The sequence below is a fragment of the Balaenoptera borealis genome, assembly GCF_965194805.1.
Source record: "Balaenoptera borealis genome assembly, chromosome: 5".
Classification (NCBI taxonomy): Eukaryota; Metazoa; Chordata; class Mammalia; order Artiodactyla; family Balaenopteridae; genus Balaenoptera; species Balaenoptera borealis.
The window spans coordinates 76,082,137-76,098,188 of NC_138862.1; the positions used below are offsets into that span (position 1 = coordinate 76,082,137).

The window sequence follows — 16,052 nt, forward strand, 5'->3', positions numbered from 1 at the left end:
TTAATATCACATTACTTCCCCATAAAAACCTTTGTAAAATTTCCCAGTTGCTTACAAAAGCACCTTGCAATGGCCTGCACATTGCTATGATTTCCTGAGATCTTGTTGTCAATCTCTTTATCTTCCTCTTAGTGCATTTATCCACAGCTCCCGTACTTTGAGTGTGGCATTTGAGCCAGGCCAAGGAAGATTAGAAAGATTTCAATAGGAATAAATGTGGGTGATAAGCACATGAACAAAGGAATAGAGATGGGAAACCCTGTGGCTGCATTTCCGAGCAGTTACTGATACTCGAAAGTACACAGCACTAAAGGCTCTCCCCCATCCCTCCATTTTGTTATTTTCCACTCAGCTTGCAATCTGAACAGTCAATTTGAATGTGTTCTGTGGAAGGAAAACTCATGGACATTTGAGTGTTTTTCATAAACTAAGGCAACCAAGTCAATGATTATGAGTCAGCCTATGAGAGCTCTTTCTTTATATACCTGGGTTACCCTAGCACCCATCTTGGTTTAGATTAAATATTTAAAATTGAAATGAGAACCTAAGAACATGATATTTAAGTATAGGTAGTTCGTTTTATTGCTCAGATATTATGGATGATGATTTTTATCAGACATATAATATTTATTTCATCATTTGTTCCTTGGGTTGAATTTTCTGCCGTCATGTAGTTAATTGTAGCTTGTACTTGACACCCCTGGTTTTTAGCCTGTCATAGAAATAATGCATTTTGAAAGGTGGAGCTTCTACTTAGTACACTTTTAAGAGAATGCCTATTTATTAACCTCTTGTGTCAAGTAAAGATTTAACATCGATTTTAGTTAGAATCAAAATAAAGTAGAATTGATCTAAAGCTTTGTTTTCTTTTTCTTTTCACTTTATGTAATCAATCTAAGAACTAGGAATGCTCAGTTGCCTTTTTAAAATCTAGAATTAAAAGAGAGGAAGTGCTCAGGCTGAAGGGATAACATTAAAATATATGTAAGTGGTTCCCAACCTTTCCCTTGAGGAAATGGTCAGTCCAGATGGTCCCAGATTTCAGGGGAAAACTGTGGACTAGATATTGTTAAATTAAGTCTTTTCATATTTGTTAGCCATTCAATCCTGTTTCATTATAACATTACCTTCTTTTATTTTTTTCTTGATTGGCTTTGTTTCCTTCTTATTTTTTGACTTTCTTTTTCAATAGTTGGGTACCACAGACATCAGTATCAGTAAATAAATGAAAAAAAATTGACACTGCTTTATATTTCCTAAGGTATGAGTAGAAGTTTTTACTTATTTTTTCTTCTTTTTCATATGTTTAATTTTTTAAAAAAATTGAATTTTAAAAATATATCTTCCAAATGACTACTTATTTATAGTATTTCACAGTTGGCAACATATAGCAAGTTGCTTTCAAAAAGGTAAAATATATGAAAAACATAAAGTTTTGATGGCTTTGATTAAGAAACAAATGGTATTAATTTAAAAATTTTGTTTTTCCTTCTATACTCCCTTTATCTCCAAGTCATTCCATTTATCACTGTATTGAAATTATGTATTTGTAAGTCATATATCTCCTATAATATTATAGATTGAATTCTTTTTAGTATGTGATTTCTAATTGTAGCCCCACAAAATCTAGCACAATATCTGGCATATCATTATATTTCACTAGACAAAAACCAAACGAACAAAATATCTAATAATATATGTCAGTTTCTATAACTTCACATATTTTAAGTAAAATGCAGTATAACTCCTGAAGCCCTCCAGTATAACAATTCCTTTTCTGTAGTTGAGATTCCATGACGCTGATTTAGATTGTTTTGTCTTTGCTTATTTTCATAAACACTTATATTTTATGTATTTTTAATTACTTCAATTAAGAGTAGCTACAATCAAACTTTAAAGTTATTCCATTTCTGTTTTGTTACTTATTGAAAATAAGGATCATAAATTAATGAAAGAATGAGGTAAGACATAAAATAAAATCTATTTTTAAAAATGTATCAAAGATTATTCAAGCAGAACTAGGCTTTCTGAATTAGTTTTATTAATAAGTCATTTTCCTTCTCCAAACCTGAAAAAAAAACATACTTGGATGTCTAATCATCTAACAAAATGGTTAGATATACTTACAGTGCTTTAAAATTCGAAGCTTCTGAGTGACTCCTAACTGGTCTTACACTTGTCACTTCTCTTCTGTGAAATCACAAAAGGGCCAACTGTGAGGTGTCATTCGAGTTCTTCCTCTGAGATTTCATCATAAAATATTCACCAGCTTCTCTGTAGGGCTTTCCCACAGGCAGGCACACCAGGACACGTTCCGATTCACTGATAATAATGGGATCTGATTTCGATCCTTGAATTTGCAGTGCAGGCACCTGCGTCTGCGACAGGAACACTCTGGACGTTTCCCTACATTCTTTCTCAAACACAGTGCAGATCCCTGCTAACATTTGCCCCTTTTTCATATTCATATCATTGTTATTCATGTTATTGTTACAGAATTCCATGATGCCATGTAAGTAGCTACTACAACTGTCTGCAGTGTTTAGGGATAAGGGAGTACCAGGCAGGTTAGTGTCAACCTTATGGAAGACAATAAAGTGTAGAAAGGTACTCACCCTTTGCCTGGAACGTGGTTAAGTGTTCAATAGCTTTTAGTTTCTTTTTGCCCTTCAGCTTTTGACATTAATTCCAGTGTTCTTTCTATTACACAGGATTGTCTCTCCCGGTAACCTGTTTGTTGGGTAGATCAGAAATAGTTTTATTTTTGCACCCACCCAATTGGTCATTTCCAATTTGTGTTCTTTACATACTTCTTTGTTTCTGTTCATGCATTGCTGTGGATGTAGAAGGAAAAGAAGAAAAAAGAAAAATTAAATCACTTGAATAATGACAATATCAGAGCCTTCCTTTAACTTTCAAATTCATTTTTTTCTGCATTTCAGTGGATGATAGGACTTTATTTCTACAGTAAATTTAAGAAAATGAGAAAATAATTTTTGATAAGATTTAAATGTTGTTTTGGAGGGTGAGATGTATAAGTGTTGCATCCCTGAGTCATAAATCAGTCAGAACTTATGACAGATGAAATTTGTGTAGGGAAAAGATTAAATAATGAAATTGGATTCAAACAGTAATTGCCACAAACCATATTTAAGATATAGTCCCGAGGAAGGCTGCAGCTAGCACATTGTGTGTTTGTGTGTGTGTGTGCACGTGCATGCACACGAGCACGCATAAGCATGTGTGTACTTAGACATTAACAAAGTGTGTGAGTACATAAACTATCAAAAAGAGTATCCAGAATCATGAGAAAGCCACATAGCAATATGTATTTAGGTCAGCTTGGAACCAAAGAATTAGCTCTGGAGAGAGGGAAACTGTGTTCGTCTTCAGACAATGCCACTAACTAGGTGTATGTCATTTATTCTCCATTTATTCAGACCATATTGAAAGCTTACCATGTACTAGTGATGGGCTAAGTAATAGTTAGTTACCTCACTTTTCTGAGCCCCAGTTACCTTCATGATAAAATAATATAGTACGAATACTAATGAATCTTCTAATTCTCAGAGAGAGGGCCTTTGTTCTGGACTCCATTCTGGCCTTCCTCCAGGAGCAAGGAGTCCAAAGGGCTAAAGGTTTATGTCCACCTAGAGCCCATGCTTCCTCATTCTGTACCACATTCCGGGGATCTGGAACCCTAGAAGGTCTGAGCTTTGAGACGAGTGGCATGTTCTCCCAGTGCTGCCCTGTTTGACAGAAGATTCTGCGGAGTCCAAAGAATTTAAGTTCAACCCTGGGCTGCTTCTGGGTCATTAAGAAGGTATAATTTTCAAATAGCAAAACCAAACGTTTTATTATTCAGCTAGTTATCTTGATTTACAAATTTAAATATTAAACATATGGTATGTGGGTTACCATTTATTCTGTTGCCCTGGGTCCCACAAATATTAGGGGTGGAATTGAATAATACCTACCTTAAAAGTGTATTTCATGGAACAAATAGGAATATGTATGTATATGTACATATATAAAATTTCTACACAAATATGGAATATGTTATTAGTATGCCATAATATAAAAATAAATAGTAACAGAAGGAGCCCCGTGGTAATGAGATACTTGACACTTTACATACAACCCCAGTACGTAGTGCTCAGGATGTTGTAGGAACTCACTGCCACAGTCACAATGAAATTCATTAAACATGACAAGCCCTTTCATATCTGTGTCTTTGCACATGCTTCCTGAAAAGCCATTTCTTCTTCCTTCTTCTCTGAATCTATCTGTCTATCTCTCTATCTATCTATCCATTAATCATCTATCATCTATCACCTGTTGCTACTCTGTACAGATGAGGACATTATAAAACAGAGAAGGTAAGTGACTTACCCAAACTGAGAGTGACAGAGTTAGGAATAGAGTCAAGTTCTCCTGACACTTAAATCAGTCCCTTTTTGCTCTCCTAGCCTGCCATAGGAATACACAGGTAACGGGTCTTCCAGGTTTATCTGTGCAGATGGTGCTCTGAATGATATCCCTGGGAAACGGGTCATAACTCAGTAGATACTCAGTGTAGTTAAGAGAGTGTGTATATATATATATATATATATATATATATATATATATATATATATATATATATATATATATACACACACACACACACACACACACACACACACACACACACTCTATGAGATGTCAGGGAGTGTATATATATATATAATTTCCCCCCTGCCCGCCCCCCCCAGAATTTTCATGTATGTACTGGAAAACTTGAATGAGAATTACCTGCTATAAAGGGGAACCACCATATATGGGAGCTTTTGCATCTGAGTAAGCAAATTGACATCTGTTCTCTCCTTCTTTCCTTCTGTTACAATGAAGTTGTTTTTTCTTCTAGCTGAGACCAATCTCCTGTGTTTTAAATTGCATCCCCTTCCACCTTCATAGGAAGGATACTTTACCTTTAATTCCTCTCTCTCTTATATTCTTGTTGTTTTCAATTCAGCAGGCTTAAATCTTTCTAAAACAGTCAAACAACCTTACCACAATCCCCAACCCTTTGTCAGGTCCTTAACTTTCTTCTTGTTCGTGTTCAAACTTAAAATCTTCTATTTATTGTCACCTTTTCTTCTTTCCTTCCTCACACTCATATCTTTCTAATCTGGCTTCTACCTTCAGTACTAAAACATACTCTCGCCGTGGTTACTAATAACCTCCAGTTTACTAACTCTAGAGGGTATTTTCCAATCCTCCTTTACACGACCTCTTGGTAGCACCCAACACTGCTGGTCAGTCCCTCCTTTTGAAATATTGTTTACTCCCATCTTTCTGGTTTCTACTTAGTCTCCTTAATTAGCTTATCCTTATTTATTCCATCTTTGGAGATTCTCAATGTTCAGTCCTGGGTAGTAAACACTCACAATGTACTCTCAGTGCTTTACTTCTCAAAAGTCAACTATTGCCACATTTATATCCTCAGTAAAGACCTTTCTTCTGAGCTCTAAGTTTGTATGTCCAACTTCTACTTGGTGCCTCAAACTGAAAATACCCCAAACTGAATCTGAAGATTTACTCCCAAATCTATTCCTCTTTTAATGTTCCTCTTCTCAAAGAAAGGCACCAATATCCATATTGTTTAAATCAGAAAGCTTGGATTCATCCTTGACATGTTAAGCTAGGTCTGACCACCAAGATTTATCTGGGTTCAAAGACTGGTAAGAATGACTACTTTTAGGATTGCCTTTTCATCTCTTGGTTTATTTCATAGTGTATGAACAGTGCAAAGATGTGCACACAAGAACAAGGATACAAGTTACCATGCACAGTTTTCCATTGGCTCCCTGATATCTCATAGAGGCACTCCGAGCTCAGTGGTCAATGTATAGCTCACAAGGAGAGAGGGATCTTCAGTCAGTCAGAGCAGTATAAGCTCTGGGTTTTGTCTTTCATGCCTTGCTGCGAAGTATATGCTAATTTGGGGAGAATATTTCAGTTAAGGATTTACTCTATTTCTTATAAGAGTATTCTGGAGGTGCCATGGTTCCATACTTCCACTTGCTATTTTTACTGCCCTCCCACACATCTTCTCTGCCCACATGGAATTAATAACTATGTCAAGACAATTTTATATCCTAAACTACCTTCTGTCTCCAAACACTCTAATCCAAGTCTGTCATCTCTTGATTGGTCTACTGTTGTTACTTCCTAACTTATCTCCCTGCCTAGCTTTCTATCTGTTCTTCCTCTTGCAGTCTTTACTGAGCCTTTAAAATATGGGTTAGATTATGTCATCTTTATTCTCCGAAGATTTCAATGTCTTTCCATTACTCCTTGTGAAAGTTAAAGTTTAAAATGTAGGCTTTCCTTCTACAGGGTAATTTTTATAATCCAAATTTTATAATTATAGTATTGGAATACTACAGTTGGGAAATAGTCCATATAAATTATTTAATTATGAATTATAAATGTTACATAATTATAATTTATTTGGGTTGATTACTTGCTCTAGGTTAGTGATAGCAAAGGAGGGAAAAACAATTCTATTGCTTGGACAAGCCAGTTGCTTTCTTTGAGTGATGTGTGCTTTGTTTTTTATAGCATTGCATTTTGTTATTGCTACAGGCAGTATTGAAAACCACACTAATAATTGGTATGAAAAGGAAACCTATTATTCTTGGACAAAAGGTACATAAAATCAAAGGCTAGATTTGTACAGTGATGTTTAGGTTTTTTAGCTATGTATTTGAAGTTCTGCCCCATTGACATAGATGGGAAACTGGTGGCCAGACTGGGTTATACATAGACCTCCATATCAGTGGTTTATTGATGGACAAGTACAATAAAAAGTGTACCCTAAACTGTCTTTTCTATGAGTCCCATATTTCTTCTTTTTTGATCCAGAGCTCCTCAGATGACTCTTGCTTTCACACTGCTTCTTCCAACATGGTCTATAGCATTCTGAATGATTGGGACGCGTCTTGGGCCATGTTTCATACTCCTAGTGTCTAAACAACTCACCAAAGTCTTTTGTCTTTGAACCTCTTCTCTTATACTGCTGCCCTTGTGTAGAATGTTATTAATTTCCACTTCCCACATTTTTTTCTCACCCACCTGCTCCATTAAGCTAATTCCTCCTTGTTCTTGAGGACTCATTCATCATCAATATTAAGTCCCGATGGAAGCCATTTTTGACTCCTGTCTTACTTTGTTCAGGCTGCTATAACAGAAATTCCATAAAATGGTTGGCTTAGAAACAGCAAACACTTACTTCTGACAGTTCTAGAGGCTAGGAAGTCCAAGATCACGGGGTCCATAGATTCAGTGTCTGGTGAGGGCCTGCTTCCTCACTGATGGTTACCTTCTCCCCGTAACCTCACATGGTTGAAGGGGCAAGGGATCTCTCTGGAGCCTCTTATCAGGGCACTAATCCCATTCATGGCAGAGCACTCATAACCTATTCACCTCCCAAAGGCCTTGCCTCCTACTATCATTACCTTGCAGGTTAAGATTTCAACATAGAAATTTTGGGAGACACAAACATTCAGCCACAGCAACTCCCTTGAGACTAGGTAAGTTCCATCCTCCATAGCAGCCAGGAGTCCTTCAAAGCACTTCTCATACTTGTAACTAATTCATTACAGACTTATTTAATTAAGTTCTCTCTTTCCCGTTACACGGTCAACTTCACGAGGGCTCTGACCTTAACTGTCTTGTTCACACTTGTATTTCTTGGCATAGTACCAAGGCCAGAGTGTTGGTAGAAGGAAAGACCAGTGTAAGAATGGAAGGAAAGAAGGCAGGCAGGCAGGCAGCAGGCTTACGATATAATTTTTGTCTTGTATCTTCCTTTGATAAATATTTTTCAGAACATATATGGTCTTTGGTTTAACAAACCTCTACTTTGGAGGAATATGTCTGTTAAGATGAGCACAGAGCTGTGCTGTCCAATATGGTAGTCATTAACTCATGTGGCTTTTGAGCACTTGAAAGTGGCTAGTGCAAGTTGAGATGTGTTGTAATTGTAATATACACAGTGGATTTTGAAGACTTGGCATGAAGAAAAAAATGTAAAATATCTCATTAATACTTCTTATGTTGATTACATATTTTGGATATATTAGGTTAAATAAAAATATTGTTCAAATAATTTCAGCCATTTTTTCCTTTCTTAAATATGACTGCTAGAAAGTTAAAATTACCCATATGACTTGCATTATATCGTCTTTGGATAGCACTGACTTACAGAACACAGCATTCCTTCCCTTGCTACTAGACCCTGAGGGAGAGGGAAGCCATCCTGGCAATGAGGTAACTGCCTTGAACAGTGTGTGCTAAGACGTCTAAGGAGTCCTATTTAATCCTTAGTAGACAATTAGGGGCTGATTTCCCCAGGTTATATTTGCTGTCTCACTATCATAAATAGAATTTCTAGACAAGACACCATTTTTGAAATAGCATCGTTGTTACCTTCCCATAGTGTTTATAGTTTAGTTTATTTATTTTGTCTTGTGAATTTCTACTCTGATAACCACTATCTCTGTATCCTCTTCTAGATTCTAGAATGTGTTTTGGAATGTTCTCATGTAAGCAAATGAAAGTTAATAAAGTTTCAGACTGTGAAATAGACTGAGAGTTTTCCCAGTGCGAGAGGATGTTGAAGTCAACCGTAAATTATCTCACAACCAATATTAAGTTCCAGAACTCTGAATTCCAAGAAGATGCTGGTCCATTAAGCAAACAGATGAAATATGCTTTGCTTAAAGGTTTATCTGCAGCACAGTCAATTGTAATTCTTAATAATGAGACAAGAAAGGGAAGCTTGGGCACCTGGAACTGAAACTACACATCACCCACTTAATTATTAGTGGATATTAACTATTATTGCTTAAAGTTGGAACTGATTTAGTGTTCTTACAGATTTCTGGCACAGCCTTTAATTTAAATCGTTATTAATTTATGACTATTGTTTCCCCAAGCACTGTGCTATAAAAGATCATTGTTATGCATCACTGTGGTATATGAATCTATTCAAATCTTGGTACTTTGTGGTATCCAATAACTAAAACATAATAAAATCATAAGCCAAAAGCCTTATAATTATCACCATTATTGTTTTAAAACCATAGAACAAAATATCTAAAAATGATCTTGACAATCCAACTCCTTTAATCTTACCTGAGAAAACTGAAGAATGAAGTGAATTGCCTAAGTGGCAGAGCAAGGATTAGAACTTAAACCTCTGACACCTAGCCCAGTGTTCTTTCTACTAACTTCTGTTAAGAGTATATTGGTGCCAACGTGTAGTGACTAGAAACTAATATTGTTAAACTGGGTAAATAAGGCCTTAGGTATGTGAAATTTAAGAAAAATCCACAATTATTTATTTGTGTGTGTGTGTGTGTGTGTGTGCGATGAATGTGTTATGTGTGTAAAATGTTCCATTCTAGGTAGTAGGCACTTTGTAAATTTCATTGCTTTGTTGAATATCCCAAAAGAGCTAAAGTTTTTTAGTGTTCCTTATGTCCTTACTGCAGATATCAGAGTACAAAGGGACATTTTTGACATTTTGCCTAGGTCATCTCCAGAATGTATGTTATAATTTGTATTTATTAACATGTAATATGGATAGTCATATACGCATGTATTTATTACATAGTTGTATGAGAAACGTAGGTATGAATTACTGAAGCTAGATAAGAAGTGTTTCTGATTCTGCAGAGTGGGGGGAAAGATTAAAAATGCAAGAAAGAACAAATAAATATTATTTTCTTAAGTTAGAATGTGCACTTATGCCAGTCAGAGAATGTTCTTAGAGAACTATTTTGCTAAAATGTAAAAAATGAATGCTTTCTCTATTGCTTTTAGAAATCTTGAATTTAAGCTTACCAAAATTATGTTTATCGATAATCAGGGATTTATCTATTCAGTTTCTAACTGCAAAGTAGTCATGTCCATATCTTTGAATTTTTAGAAAAACTATTTTAATATTTAGGAAAAAGGGTTCTGGTAGAATTTTGATGAATATATAATACAAGAAAAGTCATCTTGCACTGGGACTCTACTCCCTCACTTGTAAAATAAAGAAGGGGAATAAGAATTGTTTTCCCAACTGGGGGTTTGCAGTCCTCTAGGGAAAATGATATCTGTTTATATGTATTATTTTCCTTAAAACAATCAAATGTATGATTTAAAAAATTATTTTTCCTTTAAGATTTGAAGTTTGGGAACATATAATTAATGAGCTCCCCACTGTACTCCCATCTCCTTGCTTAGTTCCTGGCTCTGTTAGGCTCTCAATTACTGAATGAATATCTGTTTGACACACAGAAGGGATCAGATAGGTGTGCTTGTGACTTTAGTCCTTAAAGGTGTTTCTTGGTTTTCTCTTATTTGACTTCACAGTTCTAACTACAATGATTGTTTTGAAGATTACACAGTTTTAATGTTATCCCCATAATGTACCATGTGTTAAAGATAGGAGGTGTAGGAAACATTGATGTTGAAATGATAAGAATGAGTATTATAATCTGAGCTGTTATGAAAGGACTCTGCTTCCCATGTAAAAATAGATGGTTCTGCTGGAGAGAGTGTAACAACAACAGCAAAAATTAAAATGCATAGTTGAGCTGAAAACCAAAGAGGGGAACTCCTCAGCTGCGAGAAATGAAGAGGGTATTTATATGCATGGAGATGAGCAGGAACTGATTTCATGTGCTTCAAGGGGCATTATAGAAACAGACATCGCCATCAGTAGTTGGGCACTGGGTTTAGCCCTCATGCAGGCCGCAGGAGATGAGGCCTCAGGCCTGTATTAGGCAGACAGGGACCTGCAACAGAGACACCGCTCTTTCTGAGAAATGGTGAGTTAGAAAAACTTTCCACCTGCCAAGGAAAACTGAAAGGAGCCTGATGCCCACCTAAGGTTGCCTGTAAGGAATTAGAAACTTTGACCTGGACCACTTCCTGGGTGTGGTCTGAAATCAACTCATAAAAATATTAACAATATCTCCCTGTTAAGCAGGAATTCCAGTCTGAGAAGTTAATATAAAAACTTACAGCAGTTGGAGAAATCCACAAAGTATTATGGGAGACCATTGTCAACCCTTCTTGAAGGTTTCACAGTCCAAGGCAGCCCAAAACAACTCCCTTTGAAGAAAATCTTATTGTCAAATAATAGAAACCACACAAGGATAGAACACAACAAATTGAAGAATTCATGTCCCTAAATTCTAGATACTAGATCAATCTGAACTAAATTTTAAATTAAGAATATTTTAAACATTTAATAATTAAAAGAAGCAGAAACTATAAGCAGGAACAGAACAGTATGGGAAAAAAGTAGAGTAAAAATATAAAAATAATTATATAGTAATTGCAATGGTAGGAAAAAAAGTCTATACATGTGTTCAAAAGTAAGCTATACACAAAAGAAGAGAAAATGTTTGAGTTGGAAATGAAATCATAGAAATCACTCAGAATCAGAGAGGTGGAAAACATGGAATGAGAATTTAAGATATATGGGGTATATAAGGAGAAGTTCCAACATGCATGATATAGTAGTTCTGGAAAATAAGAAAGACAATGTTAGATCATCTAAAATTAAAAAGACTGAAACAGAATTTTCAGAACTGGAAAATTCATGTGACCTTATCCCATCAAGTTCTTAAAAAAATTCCCACTTGGAATTGTAGTAAAACCATATTACAATGAAGATAAAATATGTTAAAAGTGGCCAGAGAAAAAATATTTAACTACAAATGATAGATAGGTAGACCTACTGCAGACTTATCAACAATAATGGTTGCTAGGAGACAATAGGATGTTATTTTCTGAATGCTGAGGGAAAATAAACATCATTTGATTCAGTATATCCATTCAACTGTAATTCAAGAGAGAGAAATAAACAAATGGTATAAACTAAGAAATGTAACCATTTATAGATTCTCATTGGTTCACAAAGAGCAGGTTGAATCTAGAGGGAAGAAGGGGTGAGCAAAAAATATGGAAAACATGTTGGTATACCTAATACATAATCATTGAAAAAGATCCTATGGCAAGCCTTTCATGGGCTTAAAAAGAAGCTAGAACTCTGTTCAGTGATAGGAGTGGGAGGATTTCAGAGTTTGAAGGAGGTGCTTGCAGTATTTGGTAGGAGCTTAATGATAACAATTATACTTGGATTTTGCTAAATTACAAATTTATGTTAAATATGTAAGTGTAACCACTAAATTAATAGAAATAGAGTATAATTTCCAAATCAAGATAAGGGGGAAAATCAGAGGGCAAATAAAGAAAACTAAATCAATCCAATTGAAAGAACATAAGGATAAGTAAAGAAGCAAAGAAAGGCATTGTAAATAGAAAACACAAACTAAGATGAAAGAAATAAAAACAACTAAATCAGAAATGACAATGAATGAAAAGTGATTATAGTCATCTATTAAAGATCAGATGAAAATTGAAAATTCAAACATATAATGTTTATTTAATGTTTACAGAGATAATCAGATTGCTGAATGATATGTACAGCATGATACTTTTTATGTAAAAATGTACAATACACAAAATAGCACTACGTATTTTTAGGAGATACATAAAGAGGGAGTAAAGGAACAAACATATGAACAAGAAAACTACACATAAACCAAATTCAGAAATGTAGTTGGGTCTGGTCAGGAAAAGGAATGGAATTAAGGAGATGACTAGAATGTTTTAATTACGTAAAAAGATTGGAGGCAATTATGGAAAATGTTACTATTTGTTAAATGTGGATGCTGAGTTCATGGATACTCAAAAGGCAGTAGAGAATGGTAGCTTGCACTGTGGGTCCTGGAGCCAGACTTCCTGAACTCAAATCCTGAAGTCCTTTTACTTAATGAATTGTGGGACCTTGGGCAATTACTTCACTTCTTTGTATCTAAATCTCATCATTGTAAAATGAGGAAAAACAAACAAACAAACAAAAACCGTGTAGGGCTGTTGTAAAGGTTGAATGAGTAAATGCTTTGCTTAGAAATTTCACAGTTCCTGGTTCATGGTAACACACTTGTTGAGGGCTATTGCTATCTCTATATTTTTCACAAGTTTGAAATATTTATTTCATGTTAAAAAGAGAATTCAAAGAAATGAAAGAGTTAATGAGTATGTAAAATTATAATAAATCTGCAAATTGTAATCAAGATAATCTACACCAAAACTTAAAGTCACTGATCAAAATTCTTATATGATGCATCAAAAAGTTTATAGAGCCTCAATGCAAAGTTAAAAGAGAAAATGTCATGAACATTCTATCTAATTTGGTTTCCCATTTATGACAATAAAGATGATCCACATGCAGAATGGGTTTTATGTGGATACTTGCAAAGAGCTTCACATTTATTCTCCTAACTTGTCATTTAGAAACAAAACACAGAAATTCTAAAATTAAGCCATTTTTTTTATAGAACAAACTGCAGGATTTTGAAGCATCACATAAAAAATGAATTTTTTTTCTGTAAAAGAAAATGAATTTTTGGTTCTGTAACACATAGGTAAAATTTAATGTATGCTTTAATGTTTACTTGTTTTTCCAAACAAACATATGACAATTTAAAATTTTATTTGTTGACAAATCATGCCTTTTGTTACTAGAATGTGTCACATACCTATGGGAAACCATTGACAATTTTTAAAATAAGTGATGGGTATTAAAGTCAAGCTGACCTCCTCTGCAAAGTTTGGGGGAATCATTAGCTATGGATAGATCAATCCCTGTAGCACTGAACCCTGAAGTATGCTTCTTGGCGTTGGCCAGGAGAGAGTCAGGCAGGCTTTTTTATTTTTTTGGAGATGGGTGTTTGGAATTAGAGTGGCCGCCCTTGAGAGTATTGTGTTGATACCCTTGTCTGAAACCACAGGTTCATATCTTTGTCCAGGGAATTTTTCATCTATGCATTTGTAATGGCCCCTCATAATCAGTCACAGTGACAATTCCTTGTACCTCTGTTTCAGTTGCTTTCCAGTTGTCCCCAAGAGCCTCCAAATTGAATTTGAGGTATAGCATGCAATCCATATTTACATCACAAGTGTACCAACCACATTTGATAACTATTTCTACTTCTTTTTTGTGTATTGTTATATCAGGTAATAATTTAATTGCATTATTATAGCTTGTGTAATTATATTTTAAATGGAATTTTAACAATCTTTATTAATATACAGTGGTGAGAGATGTAATCTCTCTAAAATCTATTAAAAATACTTTCTCCATTTTCAGTTTTACTTCATTGCAAACAACTTGTATCTATTTCTACTTGTGAGTCCCTTAGGTTTCTGGGATCCTAAACTTCTAGCCACTGAATTGTTCCAAAGCCGTCATTTTATATATGAAACCTGAAGCCTAGAGAGAGGAAACCAGTACATTTAACAAATATGTGTTGGCTTCCTACGTTGTGTTAGTGGCACTATGCTAAATAAGTACTGGGCATATTGTGATGGCTAAAACTAACATGGCCTCACCCTCATGGGTGCTACAGTCTAGAGGAGGAAATAAATATTAAGGAAGTAAAGAAAAATAGATATCTAATTACAAATTGGGACATGTGTTATGAAGGGGGAAAACATAGTGTGTTGACAGAGAATCTGAATCTGAATATGAAGGCAGATTTAGATGGGGAGCCTAGACAAGACCTCTGTGGAGTGACAGTTAAGCTAAAACTTGAATTTATCTTAGGACGAAATCAATCCAGGCAGAGGGAAATGCATGTGCAAAGATCCTTCGATCTGAAGAGAAAGGCGCGTGTGCCTAGCTAGAGCTTGGTGAGCCAGGGAGAGAGTAAATTGAGATGATGATGGAATGGTAAACAGGAGCCACATGGTGCAAAGCTCTCCAGGCCATGCTAAGGGGGTTGACATTTTATTGTAAATGAAATGGAAGCTATTAAAGGGTTTAAGCAGGAGAGTGACATGATCCAATTTATCCTGTAAAATATTACCTCCACCGTAGTGTGGTTTGGAAGGGAAATAGGGTAAGAGTGTTAGTGAGTGCTGGAGGCATCTAGCTGGGAGCTTTGATGGCCTCAACCAAGGTGGTGACGGTGGGGAAGGAGAGGAGCCAGCCGCTGGGAACAGACCCCTGGCACATACTTCCCATTGCACCATCCTGCCTGGCCTGAGCTTGCAGCAGAGTCAAAGCTGACTGATGTGCTGTTGGAGCTCTAAACTGCTTGTTTGCAGAAAATATTATTACCTCTTCAACTCACTCTGGTTGACTCTGCAGATTTTTCTTGGTGGATGCTATAAAAAAGGTGACAGAGAGAAGATCACATTTTACAACAATGGCATTTTACCTGCAGGTAATTTAGATTTGTGGTGTATGAGGGAATTCCCCAGGCTTGCCAATTTGGATGAAAAGATTTCCTCTGAGACACAGGACAGTTTTAGGACAGGTCCAACATCCTGCAGTTTCTCTGATGTCAGCGAACTGTCATGCCTGTGCTGTCCTGTTCATTTATTTCTGGTGCCAAAAGATGTGTCTATGAAAAAGAGGCCTTAAGACTAACTGAGAAGAGTTTTTTCTATGCCAAGTGAGGATGCTGTTATTACAGAAGACTATTTGGATGAATGGAGGTGTCTATACTTTCCCCCCATTTTTGTACCGGGAGGCCAAAAGCTTTAACTCCAGCTTAGTGTTTGCTGTTTGTTCTAGGTCCCTTGCTTCATAGGTTTCTACCATTTTTGTGGGCTGATCACCATAAAGGAAGAAGAGAGAAGTATCAGCATGTTAGATTTCTTCAAGAAGCAACTGATGATTAGCAGTGAGAAGGTGTAGAGAGCAAAGGGTTCTGGCTTCAACACCTGGTTCTGGCATTTATTACCTCTGTGATTTAGAGCGAGTGACTTAACCTCTGTAAGCCTCAGTTTCCTAATCTATAAAAAAACGCCCAATGTCTGCCTTAAATTATTTCTGTGAGAATTTAAAGGGATAATCCACGTAAAGCACTTGGTATGTGGTAAATACTTGACAACTGTTATCTGTGAATAAAACTCAGGAGAATTTGCCCATC

The 16,052-nt window shown here is 35.8% G+C and overlaps 1 protein-coding gene across 6 annotated transcripts in view; it reads left to right on the top strand.

The window, feature by feature from the left end:
* The window catches only part of FGF12 (fibroblast growth factor 12), a 543,244-nt gene that overhangs the window by 310,743 nt on the left and 216,449 nt on the right, over positions 1-16,052 (top strand). The window lies entirely within an intron of this gene.